General features: G+C 36.7%; 1 protein-coding gene across 8 annotated transcripts in view; it reads left to right on the forward strand.

Moving 5' to 3' along the window:
• Rbp6 (RNA-binding protein 6) overlaps positions 1 to 16,888 on the forward strand; it is a 965,414-nt gene that overhangs the window by 472,272 nt on the left and 476,254 nt on the right. The gene's annotated exons all lie outside the window — the stretch shown is intronic.

Below are 16,888 nucleotides of genomic sequence, written 5' to 3' on the forward strand. Positions count from 1 at the left end.
ACCAGCAAACATGCACACAATCCTTGCCACGAACTCCGACTAGTCCGTCAAACATTTGAACAGAAATAAAAGAACAACGTTGGTAGCAAGATTCATGCTCGTAAAATACTAGGTTTTTTTCGAACCGATTACCATGTTTGTTTTAAACGAGGGCCCTATTAAAAATTTATAGGAACTTTTAAAGAACAGTAAGGCAATTGTTTTGTCGTATTAGAATGCATTTGCTAAGTGCAACAAAATTTGTTGGTCATCTTTTTTGGAGTCTTAATATTCTGTCGAATAGAGCAAATGTTGAGCGAATCGATTTCATTAATGATTTCATCTGTAGGCCCCATCAAAACAAGGGTCTTAGACCCCCGAAGATTCGCATAACCTGACAACGATTTTTTTCCAGTTCATTGTTGTAGCAAAAAAACATTCCTACAACAATTTGTGGAAATGGGCTCGGATTTTAATATAAGCCATATTATAAGGCCTGAATTGCATATAATTGGCCAAACGTGCATATTAGAGCAATATCAAAATCTGGCCCGATTTTCATAAATTTTTTTAGTTTTTTCATCGATAGGGCCATTGATGCAGCCTTTAGAGAATGTTCGTGAAAATTCACCTTTGATCCCATACATATTACTAACAAACAAAGATCGCTCAGGTGGCACGGGTAAGCGTTAACCGATTACCATAAATTTCATATATAAGGTTTTTGGATCAAATGGACAAAAATGAGTGATACCCCTTTAAAAAAATTTTTTTTGAGATTTTTTATGCTTTTCCTTGTCGAATTGTACATACTAGCTTGTAGATAGAGTATACCAATTCCAGGGGTGACCAAACAACTAATACTGATTTTTATACCATCGTTGATCAACATTTATAGCTCTACAGGAGGTAAGTCCATCTGCCTAAGTGTGTACTTCTAATCTTGCAATTCTGATCGGATCGTCACAACAAACTTTGTGGTGGAGAAGAAGGCCTGGCCTGCGACTCTACCTATGATGGTTCAGTTAGCCATAAATCATCCTGTATTATAAGCCAGGGCGGCAAAGGAAATCTAGTATTAAACGAATATCTTGAGTTGTTCCTTAAATAAAATGTTGGTCCGTCCCCGATTCGACTATAACCTTGACATACTTGTTTGTACCACAGCCGAATAGTTTTCGTTCTAACCTCAGAAGGTTCCCACTATTTCATTCCTTTTTAATTATTGTAATTTAGAATGGACCAGGAAGAAAAGTACCCTAACTCACGTGTTCATATTAGTGCACGTTACAGTGATACAATAGAAAACTTTCTTGTTCATAGCGATACTCTCTTTATTTAATCATGATTTCATTTATGCACGACGGAATCGCCTACATTGATTCTGCCCAATTCCAAACGAGATCTACCTTGACGTTACTCTCTTCTTATTGACCCGAATTATTATACCGCACCATTTCGTCAATATACATTCAATTGTACATACGCCAGTATTTACCAACAAATCTCTGCCGGTATCTTTTGTTCTGTAATCGCGAGTGGGTAGCACTAATGGTGGCTCAGGGTACACTCACAGGGCAAAAAAACAACGTGGAGAATATATGTTGTGGAGATAAGCAATAAGTTCGGTGTGAATTATGGCTGCCATTATTTTTATATAGGGTCCTCAGAGTCTTTGCTCGTTTCGATGGCCGATGACTTTTTTTGCTCGTGTTTCTCTCTGTTGCTTCGTTTTGTGTTCATTCTATTTTTGCTTGTACTTCATCTCCTTATTATTATTCTCGTTCAGCCTCAATTACAGGCATTGACAGGATTTAGTGTAATTTCTCTGTTGTCTTGTTGTTTGCTACAATTCATTTCCTAGTAGTGCATGACGGAGGTGGAGATGAGGCAATTGATTGTGTCGGCCAGCGGGTGTACAGTAGGGGAAGGGACTGGAAGTCGAACAGTTTTTATGGCACAGTAGAAATTGGCGCCTTTTTTGTACATTTTTCATATTGAAATCTGTGATTTGTTTGTTGTTGGTGTTACTGTCGATGTTGTTGGACCAACCAGCCGGCTTACAAAACGTATGTCTTTTACTTTCCTTCCTCGCATAGCTTCAGGGTACAATAACAAAACCGTGGCTTCCACATTTAGACATGGCAAAGCCAGTAGCTTCGACAACATCATTCTTAGTAAACAGAACAGAATGGTTGGTCACAGATCTATTGCTAGTCCAACAAATGTTGTTGCTACTGATGCCACAGTTAGGAAAACCAACGACCAAGAAAATGAAAATGAGGAAAAACAATGAACACAAGCAACGTAATTAGGGCAAAACTGTAGCACTTCCTGTTCATTTTTACAACAGTTTATGTTTTGCTTTGTATTTGCTCCAACAACAGCAACTAAAAGTAAATGTTGCACAGACTACAAATCCAGTGGACCACAATATACAATTGGACAAGCTGACGAACACAAGGAGCCGCAATACACATTCACACACACACACACCAGCACACATACAATAACTCTCGTATTGAAATAATAAATTGCTATTTATAAAGTTTTACAAAATATTGTTTTGTGTTATTCTTTGCTAATTTAAATGTTACTTACCTCAGTTGTTTGTTTCTATAGGTGGATGGGGGGATTTTAATTCTGATTTCTGTTGGTTTAGAAAGTTGAAATTATTTCAAGCTGAAATAATTTCTTTTGTGTTTATTGGATTTATTCTTTAGAAATGGGGGATCCAATGTAAAAAAGTTGTCAATTTAGTTTGTAAAATTTTAAAAATAGTTTAGTAATGTGTTTTAGAAATGTTTCCATATTTATATATATTAGGACCATAAGTCCAGATTCAAAGTTGGTAATGTGCCTTGCGATTGAGCGGTTACAACACCGAAATAGTTGCTGTACCCTAAGCCTTTAGGCTAATGAGGGTATATCACCAATATTTTTTGTTGAAAATTTAACATAGCTGAAGCCAAGGTTTACCCTTTTAAAACACGCGACTTGTGATTGTATATTATACAAATTAAAACTTTTGGACAAAATTAATTGTTTTTGGCCTTAAAAGATAATTTGCGTGGAAGCTGTGACTATATTTATGTTAAAAAGTGGGTAAAAATGGGTTGAAGCCAACATGTCTTTTTTTGTTTTCTCTCGAATTGTGAGTAAAGCACACTGCTCACAATTTTCCTGTCAAAGTAAAAGTAGAAGCAATCTAAATAAGGATAATCTCACTCTTGAAGGGAGTAACCGATTAGGTCTATACTTTGCATATCGTGACATTTTTACCAGACTTAGAAGAGGTTCTAGTGTGGACTCAATCGGTCCACTCCTTCGTGTACCTCCCACCAAAATTTCGGAAAAGTTCAGTTTAGGACCTGTTCTCGAATCTCTTTGATTTTTGTTGTAGCATCTCTTTGATTTTTGCCCGCTTATGACGGAACATGTCTCATTAGGGGCAATTCTATACTTCCTGAGAAAATAGCCTGAAAGGTGCAAAAACCCCCCAAACACTCTCGAACGGATCAACCGATTTGGTCCAAAATTTGGCCTCCGTAATATTCTGTCCAAACAAAATTTAAGTTCGATGATATGCCATATCAGTGTACTCCTTCATGTACCTCCCCCACATAAGTTCAAATGTTCGGACAAATTGTTCGCACGATAACTGTTGAATGGAGTGACCGATTTTTCCAATAGATCAAGTAAGAATATTTGTCCACTCCTTCGGCTACTTCCCACACAAAATTTCGGATAACTTCACTTTAAGACCTGCTCTCGGATCATTTTGATTTTTGTTGAAGCAACTTGCATTCACTCCCCCAACTACGACGGCCCATCCTTCTTGACAAAACAGTCGAAAAGGTGTAAAAAACCTCTATGACACCGTATATAGTGGATGGGGAGCACGATTACTCCCGAACTGATCAACCGATTTGGTCCAAAATTTGGCCATCGCCACATTTTCAGGCACATTTTCAGTTCGAAGAAAGGCTATAACGGTCCCCGACTTCCGGTACTTCTCCCTAATATTTAAATAATTTCACTTAAATGGCACGCACGATATATTTTGAGCAAATTTTGTCCAAACTTTGGATCTCCTAATATTTAGTTTAACTTATCCTAAGGTATCTCACCCACAAAAGTTCAACATTTGTGTCTAAGTACAGTTTAAGGTCTGTTTACAGCTATATTATGTTTTCCGTGGAGAAATCCATGCATCCTGGCATAAAAATTACTAGTGGACTCGATATATATCGAAAAGATATAACTCCCAAAATAGGATCCACTTCCATAATGGACTATGTCGGTCCATTCCTTTAAGTACCTCCTCGGCAACGCTTTTGAACTTTGATCCTAATCCACATTTTCATCGGCCAGTTCAAATGTCCAAAAAAGACCACAAAATACTGAAAATACCCTAAATAAATTCGATCTGACCGTTGATGAAAGTTTCAATTCACATAGGCTGAGGGTATATCTCTTTCGGCAAAGCCGACTGATACTTTTTTTACTTGTTAAATATCTGTTTTTGCACATTGTAAACAGGCGTTTCGCTTTATTTATCTAATAAGGAATGACACATTAAAAAACGCGAATAAATACGCAATATTTTCAAAAACATTTTTTGCAAATTTTCAAAATTTGAGGGGTATCATATCCGCCGATCTAGCGCAATGGCTTGTTAGATTCAGAACGTAAAAAAACTAAATTTACGCGGGTTTCCACGAAAATCGAATGGCATTTGTAAATTTTGAATCCAAAAACCAGTTTTTTTAGAAAAATTTACGCACACAAATTTTGACTTTGAGCGCAGATTGCCGTGATTAGAAACCTCATCTCTGATGTGTATTCTTTAACTTCTTCTTTGCGAATTAAGTTCTACATTGTGTTGTAAAGCCACTAATTGGAAATTTACACACAAAAAATTATTTCCTTCAACGCCTTTTTCCTATTTTTTACATTAATACGACCACAGCTTCCGCTCAAATTATTATTTTAAGGAAACCATCGGTGAATCAGGCTAAAATAGTTTATTTTACCGAAATCCCTTCAAAAGCTGCGACATAGTACAACTTTTCGCGAGTTACAATATCCCTTACCTCATTTTCAACATAAGTTAATTTTCTACAAAAAAGTGGGATATCTCCAAATCTAAACCGATGTTTTGTGAAAATCAGTAGAGCTACTCAGTGGCCTAAACATATTCAATTTGAAGGCTATTCGATCAAAATTGACCGAGTTATAGCAACATAGGGGAAAGACATATGGGGCTATATCCAAATCTGAACTGATATGAACCAAAGTTGAAATTTTTCATTCCTATGCCCACACAAGTACTTGTGCAAAATTTATCAGCATAGGTCAAATCCTTCTATTTTTGTCAACTTTTGTATGGAAGCGGCAACACTGTGCGATGTACTTTGCGATGCAGACATGAGTATCAGATAAAATTTGTATGAATGGTGATTCCATTTATATATATAGTGAGCGAAAATTTATAAATTTTTATGTTTTGTGTGGTTTTGATAGATGTTGAATAAGCTTTCTCCAACATTTTCTGAAATTCGATATATTAAAAATGTTCTGTTTTTTACATCCGCCAAAAATATTAAACATATGACCACGTTTTGAAATAGCCCTCAAATAACGGTACCGCCCGCTTTAAGGTAGGTTTAAGGTTTTAGCTACATTTACTGACCTAAATAGAACCATCATTTTTCACGTGAGGTTCCCAGCGTTAAAAACTTCTCCACCGACAATTTTGGGCATTAAAGGAAAGCAATTATTCAAAAGCAGTTCAAAATTTTTATTTAATGTTTACTAGTATCTTGTATTAAAGCGTTCAAAAACTTGCAATCATAATATAACATTCAATTTGATACTTTTTCGAGACAAACATTTATATTTGAAATTTTGCCTGTTAGAACGAAGATCCTTTTATCGTTAATTTTTAAGAATTTTAACGTTGGAGTTGATCTAGATGATTGAATTTCTTTGTTTGTTGTGTTGGGCAATTTTCAGAAATTACGAAATGTTGATCCGTGCTACAGAGCTAATTTAGAAATGTGCAGAAAAACATTTCTCAGTACCAATTTTTTAATATCATTCTATGTATGGTCATAAACTCTGTTGGCTAATAGATTTAAGAAATGCATTTGATGTGTCCCCAGTAATCATCATTACGGTTCAAAATGTCAGATAAGAGGAGAGAACAACATGTTAAAAATTTTGTCTTTAATTGTTGTTAATACTTTTTAGTAGACTGGAATAAGGAGAACAAACGGATAACGGAAGGCATGGGACAGGATGTGGAAAAGTCATTTGTAGAAATTAGAAATCATTTACCGATGAAAAAGTGTTTTAATTGCTAGCAGGTGTCATTTCCATGTAACACAGCACAGTACGCGGTGGAAATTATCTCCTTTTTAATGAAAATGATGGAGAACAAAATTGGAAAAGATTCTGTAAAGAAGACGAGCAAACAATACCCACAGTAAGTAACGAGCGATACATGCACACACAGACAAACGCCTACAATATATATTTATGTATGTACACGTAATCTAAAGATTCACAGCAGGTTTTCCAATTCATTTGCACTCACCCGCAGACATTTTGAAAATATTCCTGGTATGTCTGAATATTAGCGTTTATGTGTGAAGAAATAATACTTATTGTGTTTTGTTTGAAAACAGCCACAACTACATTGAAAACAAACTACGACCACACACCAATGACACCAGACACCTAAAGTTGCGTTGTAAATGGAGTCAAGGTACGTGTCGATATCCTTCAAGTCGTGCAATAAGTTTTTGCTTTTGCTGTAAATAAGTCTTGTTGTTTTCACATTGAACACTCTCATCCATAGAATTCTTGAGAGGTACACCAGCTCACAAATATTGACACCTTCGTAGGACATACAAACATACACACGCACTGTATGTATTATCACAACAATTAACATTCTTCAAATGCTTATGAGGCTTATGATGAGAATGATTGTAATGTTTTCAATGGTTTTTTGCCTCTCTGTTGAAGTGTAAAGATGAAATGTTGAAATGCCAGACGCCAGAGACGTGGGTGTTATTCCTTTTCTTCATCAGTTAACAAATTACGAATGAAACTACCCAAAAATAAATAAATGGTCAGATAGATCAGCTGATTGTATTTAAATGCCAGATATTGTAGCCCAATGTGGAACAGATTTGCAGGCGCTTCGGTTTTTTCGCTACTGTCACCAAATGTTTGAGGTTACAGTATTCACTCAACATGACAATGTAGTATAGCCAGCATAGCTTCAATCGGCACTAATATTTACCCCCAGTTTTTGTAACTTATTTTTGTTCGTTCGTCTATATTCGTAATAATTTAGGCATTCATAGGTCAGCTCCCAGATGACATACACATCTAATTTTTCGTATACCCGTTCCATATATCATTAAGGATTCCTCATTTAAAAATTAGCGCTCTACATTTGCGCTAAAGCGAGTAAATCGATCTACAAAATTTGACAATTCGTGTGAGAAGAATAAAATTTTTTACAAAAACTGGGGGTTAGTGCCAAAGCAAATCGGCCCATAGAACACACCAAGCACTGCCTTATTGACTTACGAAATTTCCATGCTTTTGATCCGTACAGTAACAAGGGTAAAATCCATGTCATTTAGTCACCCTCATAGTCCCCAAAGAACGCGAAACAAAATTGGTTCTGAGATATAAGCAGCTAAGAAAAAGACAGTTTTAGCCATGTTTACATTCGGCCATAAACTCTAAACACGAACTAACAAAATAAACCCGAATCAGAGTTTTTTAGTCTCAGTATACTTTTGCACAGGGCTATCCTAGTTTTTCCTCGCATTCTAAAACAAATCATAACTCTAATCCGTGCTATTATTATGTATTACAGGTGTCATTTTTCAAGTTCAAATAGCTGCTGTCGTATCACCTGCCTGATGTTAAATTTGATACAAAGTCCACTATTGATTCCTTTTTCCTACGTCTATGGCGTTGGAACAAGAAGTAACCATAATGAGTTTGGTATTGAAAAGATGATATTAAGATTTGTATAACTTGAAGGTGTGTGTGTGTGAATAAATGTAAGTGTAGTGTATGCCTGCACTTGTACATTATTACCGTTGCTCGGTGTTTATATATATGTATGTTTGTTTGTGTTTAACATAACAATTGACAATAGGCTGTTTTGGATGATGATGATGCTGCTGATGCCGATGTCAATGCTGCTTGACAAAAATTGACAACAAAACCCATTATAAACCACAATACAATAAAGCACTATAGGAAATGTAGACAAGCATACGAACAAACATAAAAACAAACCGATTTGCACATAACATTGGCATACACATACACATGTACATACCAACATCCGTACTGACATTCATGCGGGCAAATTTATCATAACTAACATTATGTGAATGTACACCATACCAGTTTCAGATGCAAGAGATGCCGTGTACGGTAAGGGTTCTGGGGAGACAGAGTCACCAGCACAAGGTATTCTTCATTCATTCATACACAGGCAACATGGTTTGCTTCCTTGTTTGTGGCATGACTGTTGGTTGCTGAATGATATACGACACGACGACTACGATGATGATGATGGCTTTTATGCATTTTGTGTTGATGAGCCGGAAATGTCGAAACTTTTGTTTAAAACGCAAATTGATTTAACAATTGCTTCCGTTCTACAAAACTACATATCCACCATACCCCTATTTATATACAATGAACACAGTGTAATGCAAAAGTTTAAAAATGGATTAAGAGAGGCTACTGTTTTTGAGGAGTTATGGGGAAAATTCACGAATGTTGGTGATAAGAAGTTTGCTGCAGGAAAAGTCGTGTAAAGTGTGGAGAGCGTCTTTTTTATTTTCTTAGCACACAATCGTGACTATTTTCGAATTTCCCAATGGAATTAGTAGAAACATACATTTCTGTGAAACGTATTTTGCCCTCGATTCAGATTTTAGGCATCCTGTGAAATTCTGTTTGAAAAGAGAAATAACTCCTCCATAATTTGGTAAAAATTAAAATACTAAGAGTGAGGTCCATGTGCATTACAACTATTTAAAGGCGGTGGCTTTTGCCTGAAGGGTTTATATACACTTTCAATTGGTACAAAATGTAGGAGAATGTTTCCTGAAATATGGGCCAGAAAATAACCCAATATTAAGGTTAACCTTCCGTTTAGCAATAGCATTTTACTAATACTATAATTATGACCGTGTATATTAGGCCTGGCACAAGCAAGAAAATTCTACTTTTTATACCCTACACCACTATGTGGGGAGGGTATTATAAGTTGGTTTTGGCCAAAAAGTTTGTAACGCATCGAAATAATGGTCGTAGACCCATACTTATATATACCAAAATAAATGTCTCGATGAGCTGAGTCGATCTGGCTATGTGTGTCCGTCCGTCTGTTCATCTAAACCTTGTAATCACGCTACAGGTCGCAATTTTGATAGGATCGTCACCATCGGATCGTGTTGATGAGGGTCCCGGAGGGAAAGAATCCTATTGATTTTGGTGATGGTCGGATAATATTCAGGGGTCGGAATGGACAAAAACTTATTTGAAGAAAAAGTCAACGTTTTATTTCAAAGCGAATATCTCCGCATCTATACAAAATATCACCTTTACAACGATGTAGGTTGTCGTAGGTGGTCAAACAACAAAGATATTGCAATAGTCGCTAATACATCCCCTCTTTTCATTTTTGCGATTTTAATTATAATGACGAATATCACAGTTTTGGTTGGGGAGCTTCCAAAATCAAAGCCTGACTATGAAAGTAGGATATCTCACCTTTACAATGATGCAAAGTAGGTTGGCGTAGGTGGCCAAATAACGAAGATAGAGCAATAGTCGGTATTACATCCCATTTTAAATTTTTTTTTCCGCGCTACAGGTCGCAGTTTTGATCGGATCGTCATTTTGGGAGTTAAAGGGGGTCCCACAGACAAGAAGCCTATTGATTTTGATGATGGTCAGATAATATTCAGGGGTTGGAATGGGCAAAAACTTATCTGGAGAAAAGGTTAACGTTTTGTTTCAAAGACAATATCTCTGATTCTTTAAGAGGTATATCAAAAGCAAAATCTGGCAAGGAAAATAGAAAATATCACCTTTACAACGATGTAAAGTAGGTTGTCGTAGGTGGTCAAACAACAGTGATATCGCAATAGTCGGTAATGCATCCTATTTTCCGCTTTTTTTTTTGTAATCACGCTTCAGGTCGCAATTTTGTTCGGATCGTCACGAATATTTTGGGAGTTGATGCGAGTCCCACAGAGGAAGAAGGCTATTTTGTTTGGTGGTGGTCGGACAATATTAAGGAGTCGGAAAAAGCAAAAAGCTTATGTGGAGAAAAGTCAAGGTGTTTTTCTTATGCAAATATCTCCGCTTCTGGTAGGAGTATTCCAAAAGGCCCGTTAATGAATGAAGAAAAGATCTCCTTTATATTGATGTAAAGTATGTTGGCGTAAGGGGGCAAACAACCGAGATGTCGCAAAAGTCAGTAATATATCAAACTTTTCCATTTTTTCTAAGCACGCTACAGGGGGCCCCACAGGGGAAGAAGCCTATTGATTTTGGTGATAGTCGGATAATATTTAGGGGTCGGAATGGGGAAAAACTCATGTGGAGACAAATTCAAAGTTTTATTCTTTGTGAATATTTAGGTTTCCTAGTAGGGGTATTCCAGCTGCAAAGCCTGTCAATGGAAGAAGAAAATATTACCTTTACATTGGTGTAAAGTAGGTTGGCGAAGGTAGTCTAACAAGGGAGATAACACAATAGTTGGTAATGCATCCAATTCTTCCATTTTTTACAATCACGCTACAGATCGCAATTTTGATCGGATGGTCGCGATATTTTGCTCATGGGGTCCCAGAGAGAAAAAGGCATATTATGTTTGGTGGTTGTCGGATTATATTCCCTAAAATAAATGTTTACCAGTGAAAAGCTTATGCACAAGGGTAGTGGTGTAGGGTATCACATGGTCGAACCTGTCCCGACTATAGCCTTTGCTCACTTGTTAAACTTTTCTTTTGGTAATCACCTGAAAGGCTGTTCAGTAACCTCATTTACTCATTATTAATTTTCCAAAACTTTCATTTGTTTGTATTAGATGATCGGGAGTTACTTTGACAGACAGTTATGAATTTCTGATCTTGATTTCAGTTTATCAGAAAAGATGGTGTACAAGGTGCGTATGATTAATAAATACCGCTCATACGCATTGTAGCGCTATGAATTATTTTGGTCAAGTAGTACATGTCTATATCAATGCTGTTCTTTGGTATTATTGAAGTTACGAAGTTTTTAGACAATTCACACACACACGACCCGAACGCAACGAAAGAGCACACACAAGAGAGCAAGTGTTTTGATTTGTTTTTGTTTTGCAGCATGCGTTCATAAAACCTTACTAACAATCTGTCAAAAGAGGCCAATATCCCGAATTTTGTGTGCCCTCTTCTTGGCCGGCAGTGGTCTATATGTGTTTGCGTTAGACTGGTTTTAACTCAAAGGGGAAAAATCGATGTCGGATTTTTTCATGCGGCACCCCCCTGAAGTGTCTAGTTTTGTCAGATTTAAGATTGCCAAAAATTGAGCACAATCGGAATATGTTAACACGTGCCTCGGGACCTCAAAGTTTCCATAGTAATATGTGTGGGACCAAAGGCGAATTTTCACGAAATTGTTCTAAAGGCCACATTTATTGCCCAATCGTTGAGAAAATTTTGCCAATTCATTGTTGTGGCTAGAAAACAAATCCTACAAAAATAATGATGATCGGTAACCCGTGCCCTTTATTTCCATAGTAACATGTATGGGGCCAGAGGCAAATGTTCACGAAATCGCTCTAAAGGCCACATTTACTGTTGCCACAGTGGGTTGCCTCATAAAAAATCCGACATCGATTTTTTTAAAACCACCCTAATGTTCATATTTCTGGGTAAATATTAATATGCCCTTCTCGAGAGTTTCAAAATCCTGGTTATAACATATCTGGTGGTATTACAGGTTATTTTGGACATCTTGTAAATAAATGGCCTTGTAAGGTAACTAAGAAATTCAACATAAGTTAGCTTCACCCATTTTACAATGCATACTCAATACACTAAACCAAAATCGGAACATTTTGTCACAATCATCATCGTTTAGTAGCGAAACAACAACAGTAACAAATGAACATTATCAGCATTTGTAGGTGAGGAAAGTAAAAATTCTAGTTTAGTCATATCAGCCTACAATTCATGGCGTTTTTATGTTGATTTGCTGAAAGAGAGAGAGAGTTAAAAATCATTGAGTGTGTTTGTATTTCTGTGGAACTATTCGAATAACTGTGTCTGTCTGGCAATGTGCATATGTGCGGGGGTTGTGTGCGTTCGTTCGGATGTGTTGTATAAACAAACCGACTTATTTATGCAAATGTTTAATGTATTTAACATATGCATGAGTCTATTTCATACATGCACGAACGATTCTCAGCTAGGATGTGTACGTGCGTATATCTGTATGTTCGTTCATATGTTTCTGCAACTGTGATATACAATATGATTGTATGTGAATCGTTTTTGTGATTGTGTTCAAGCATATAAGAGCTCAGTGAACGTTACGAGTTCGCACTGCTTTTGCTTCTCATGTAGTGCTGTTGTGAGCTGGTGAGGGTATGAGTCGGAATTCTGTTGTTATCATATCTGTAGCTTCATGACAACCTTGACTTAACATTTTAATTTTTGCTTAGCGGGTGGCGTTGGCCAACCCTGAGCAACATGTGCGACAAGGAGAGTATTAAACTTTCGACATTCTTAGTTTTTGAATATTTTGACTGTTTCACTGGAAATTATTCTTTTGAAGTCAAGCATTAAATTATACAGAAGGATAGTTGTTTCCTAAAGAAATAATATTGTAATTTTTAAGATCAGAATTTTGTTTAAATTCAAGACTTGAAAACTTGAGTTAACAAAGAAAGAAAAAATAAGAGTGAAATAGTTTTAGAAATTCAAAGGCGAAGGAATTATTTTGCTTAAAAACTGCAGTATTAAAGAAAACTGGTGTTTTTTAAAGTGTCCAAAACCATTATGATTTCTTCAAAATTTAAAATATTTCTTGAGTTTTTGGAGCACTCAGTTCAAAATATGTCCAATATTGCAAAACACGAAGAATGAAACTTTCATCTACAACGCTGTAAATATTCAAACTGGCGAGCCTTCTTATTTGGTGGGTCAAACAAAAACGTTACGTTAACCAACCTTAATCAGAAAAGCACTTATTTTTGTTGACCCATTTCAGTTTACTAAAGTAACGACATAGTTGGTCCTAAAAACAAAAAAATGCTAATTTGCAATAATGTCCGTATAGATAGAAGTTATCAAAACTCCACCTTTGTCTTCTAGCCATTATTCAAATCTGATATGCCTGATGAGCTGAATAGTATATCGTAGCATATTTGCTGGGTGTGTGGACTTCGCTAGAATTCACTTTTTCAATAAAAGCTCCATAGGTCATGAAAAATTTGTTATTTAGTTAAAAGGGACAACAATGGTACCCTCTTTATAAGAGAATGGGGTAATGAGTACGAACTTGAGTGACTGCTGGGTTTTGCGTATTTCAATTTGTAAGGTGACAAGATGATCACGTACATAAACAACAATAAGGAAGCTAGCCACACTGTCTTTGAATACTGTATACTGACTATATAAATGGGATACGTAATCGAAGACGAAAATCGACTTTTCGATCTTTCGGTTTTTACCTTTAAGTAAAACGTCGACTTTATTATCTTGATTTGTAATCGATTGTAGAGCTTTGTGGATACATAGTGTTGTCAACAGAAGGTGTTATTTCAAAACTTGTCATATGACAAATTATGGGTAGGAAAATCACAACACCACCATGAAATCGCGATTTAGATTTACCAAAAAGTCGGCGACTTGTGTATCCCTAATATGAAGCGTATTCTTGGTCCACCAAGTGTTGTCCCACACCACGTTCGGGTATTGCTTCTCTGGCTAGAAGCACTAACGAACAACAATATCGCGAACACTGGGTTCCCGAACAATCGCAACATGAACACTGAATCTCCTTGTTCCCTAACAAATGCAACACGAACACTGGGTTCCCGAGCAACCATAATGCGAATACTACAAGAAGTTCCCGAACAAATACTGAGATTCTGAACAACAATAAAACAATCACTCGAGCAACTGCAGTACGAACAGCGAATTATCGAGTTCACAATCATCTTCAAATCGCGTATATCCTAACATGGATCCATTAATTTATTGTTATTTCCAGAAAAGAACAACCATCGAGTTCCGATGATCTACATCCAAACATCGAACCATCAAGTTCCCTCTCATCTACAAAACCTTTGCTGGATCGAGTTTCCGATTATTTTTGAAACGCCTAATACCAACATCGAATCTGTGAGTTCCCGATCATATGGACTCGTCTGCATTCGACCCTCTGATTGTCGACGCTACGAGTCTTCGTGGTTGCATCCGCCGCATATCTTGCGTAAACCATCCAATTACTAATTTCGCATTACATCTTATCGCATTTGAACACTAGTAGACTATAAACTAGCTTAAAAACAATAAACATCCGATGCAACCCCCAGGAAAGAAAGATAATTCGCCTTTTCAATCCGTAAGGTTTGGTATGTCCTTATAGCGACCATGGACGCGACAGAACATACTCCAGCCAACAACACAATCACGTTTCAGAGCGTGTAGGCAACATTTTCCAACATTTCGTTTGGTATTTTCAGCTATCCTTATGTTGGATGATGTATAAATTTCGGTTTGGCCTTACTTACCTCTTTAAGGGTTGTTGTTGCTTACTAAAAATAAATAAATGTTGCCAAACATTTAAAATTCATTAAAAAGTACGTATCTCTCATCTACTCTCTCGCGTTTTTGTAATGTCTGTCCCACATATTCAAGTTTATGAACATAAGGAACATAATAAGGATTTGTAAAGCCGCGGTCTTTTATGAACATAGTGGCTACAGCAGACATTAGTAAAATCCCCCAATTATTTTCAACCAACGGTAAGAAAGGAAAATTCAAGTCAGACCCCCTATGGATGGTTTCAATGTTCTCAAATGTGCGAAAGTATAAAAAGGTAACAATACAAAAAAATGCCCAACTCATCGTCGTCATTCACAAACTTTTCATCTGCTTTTGGTTTGAATTGTTTCAACAGTAGCAACAGCGGCAGGCTGTGTCATCACAGCGATTCTTTATATTTCGAAAAGAATCTGCTGTTTTATATTCGGCTCCCCTCCTACCGTGTCTTAGTTGATGTTGTGGTACCCCATTATAGTCCTTATGGTTTTATATATCCTCTACCACTTCATGCTTTCAATGGTTAGCTGGTTGGTTGGTTACTTGGTTTGTAATGTGTAAAAATACTGCATTCGTATCTTCAAACCCATGTTACATTTTTCCACCTACCTCCCACTTAGATGCTTGTTAATTTCTGTGTCGAAATAGTATCAATGGACGCATTGTTTGTTGAGGTAGAATTGTAGAAACAATTAAGATTTACTGGTGAAATGAAAACATTTTAATAACCGCTCTATAGTAGATGGTGACAGCGTTCATCTCAATCCGTTACAACCCATACCCACATGCTGGCATTTTGGCAAACATTCATTTGCATTCAAAATTTCTTTTGGTCGTTGAAAATGTATATTTTGTGTGTGTGTGTCGGTAGGGAACTTCCTTTGGGCAATTGTTCGTTTGTTTGTTTATTTGTCTCCGTGTATGTGTGCGCACGGAGGAAGGGAGATTTTTCCATGCCCGTTTTTATTCATTCATAAAACGCATAAATGTTACGAGCATTTATAATTTATGTTCTGTTATCGCTTCAGTCATAACAGATTTACACATACACCTTCACTCTTATCCTTTTCCCACAAACACACATACAAAATATACTTTTTTCATATTTCTGTATGCTGTAACAACCGGAATGGACCATGGTATATGGCAAACATTCAGTCCGCGACACATCGGTTACTGTGACATTCTTTATGGTTGCCTTCTTAATGGCAAACCAACCCGACCACGTCGCATAGTCAGTCAGTCAGCTAGTCAGTTAGCAAAGTTATTCCGAAACGAATATACAGACATACATGGTTACTTTTGTTGGTATTTTTATTACCACTTACCTCGACAATTGTGCAATCCAGCCGTATGCTTAACACACGATTTGGACCAATGAATTAGTTTGCTTTACGAACAAGTTGTGTTTTAATAACACGATATACAGTTAGACAACAAATGTATTGCAAAGACCAACATTGTAAAAAATCTCATATTAACATGTATGGTTTTTGTGTAAATCTCTTGCTATTGGTCCCCAAAACAATATTCCGTCAAAATATACAAAGGTTTTTTGCGATATATAGCAAATGCGGACTAAAATAAGAATTATCTACTATTGCTTCTTGGAAATTTCCAAAGTAGTGTTCCTCCATAAGTTGTTTATCCACTATGGACATTAATTGGAGCTTTAATGAGCTTTGTTAACCCAAAATTAAGGCTCGCTATGTTCCACTCTAAGGGTACTGGTTCCCCAATTTTAAGAACAGAACATTTGTTCTATAGGCCGAACTAAGAAAAGATCTCCATTTCTCTCTGTCTATTGCTTGTCCTTCTGGAATAACGCGCCTTGTCATCTCTTCGTCCACTTGTTTGCGCCATCTATTCTTTGGCCTGCCAATTCTGCGTGCACCGCCAAGCGGCTCATATTTATACGCCTTTTTAGCGGGTTCATCATCGCTCATTCTTATGATATGGCCTCGTTGCATCTCAATACGTTTAACTATATTGATGTCGTTGTATAGCAGATACAGCTTGTGGTTTATACG

The sequence above is a fragment of the Musca autumnalis genome, unplaced genomic scaffold (genome assembly GCF_047663935.1).
Source record: "Musca autumnalis isolate F117 unplaced genomic scaffold, ASM4766393v1 scaffold_4, whole genome shotgun sequence".
Lineage (NCBI taxonomy): Eukaryota > Metazoa > Arthropoda > Insecta > Diptera > Muscidae > Musca > Musca autumnalis.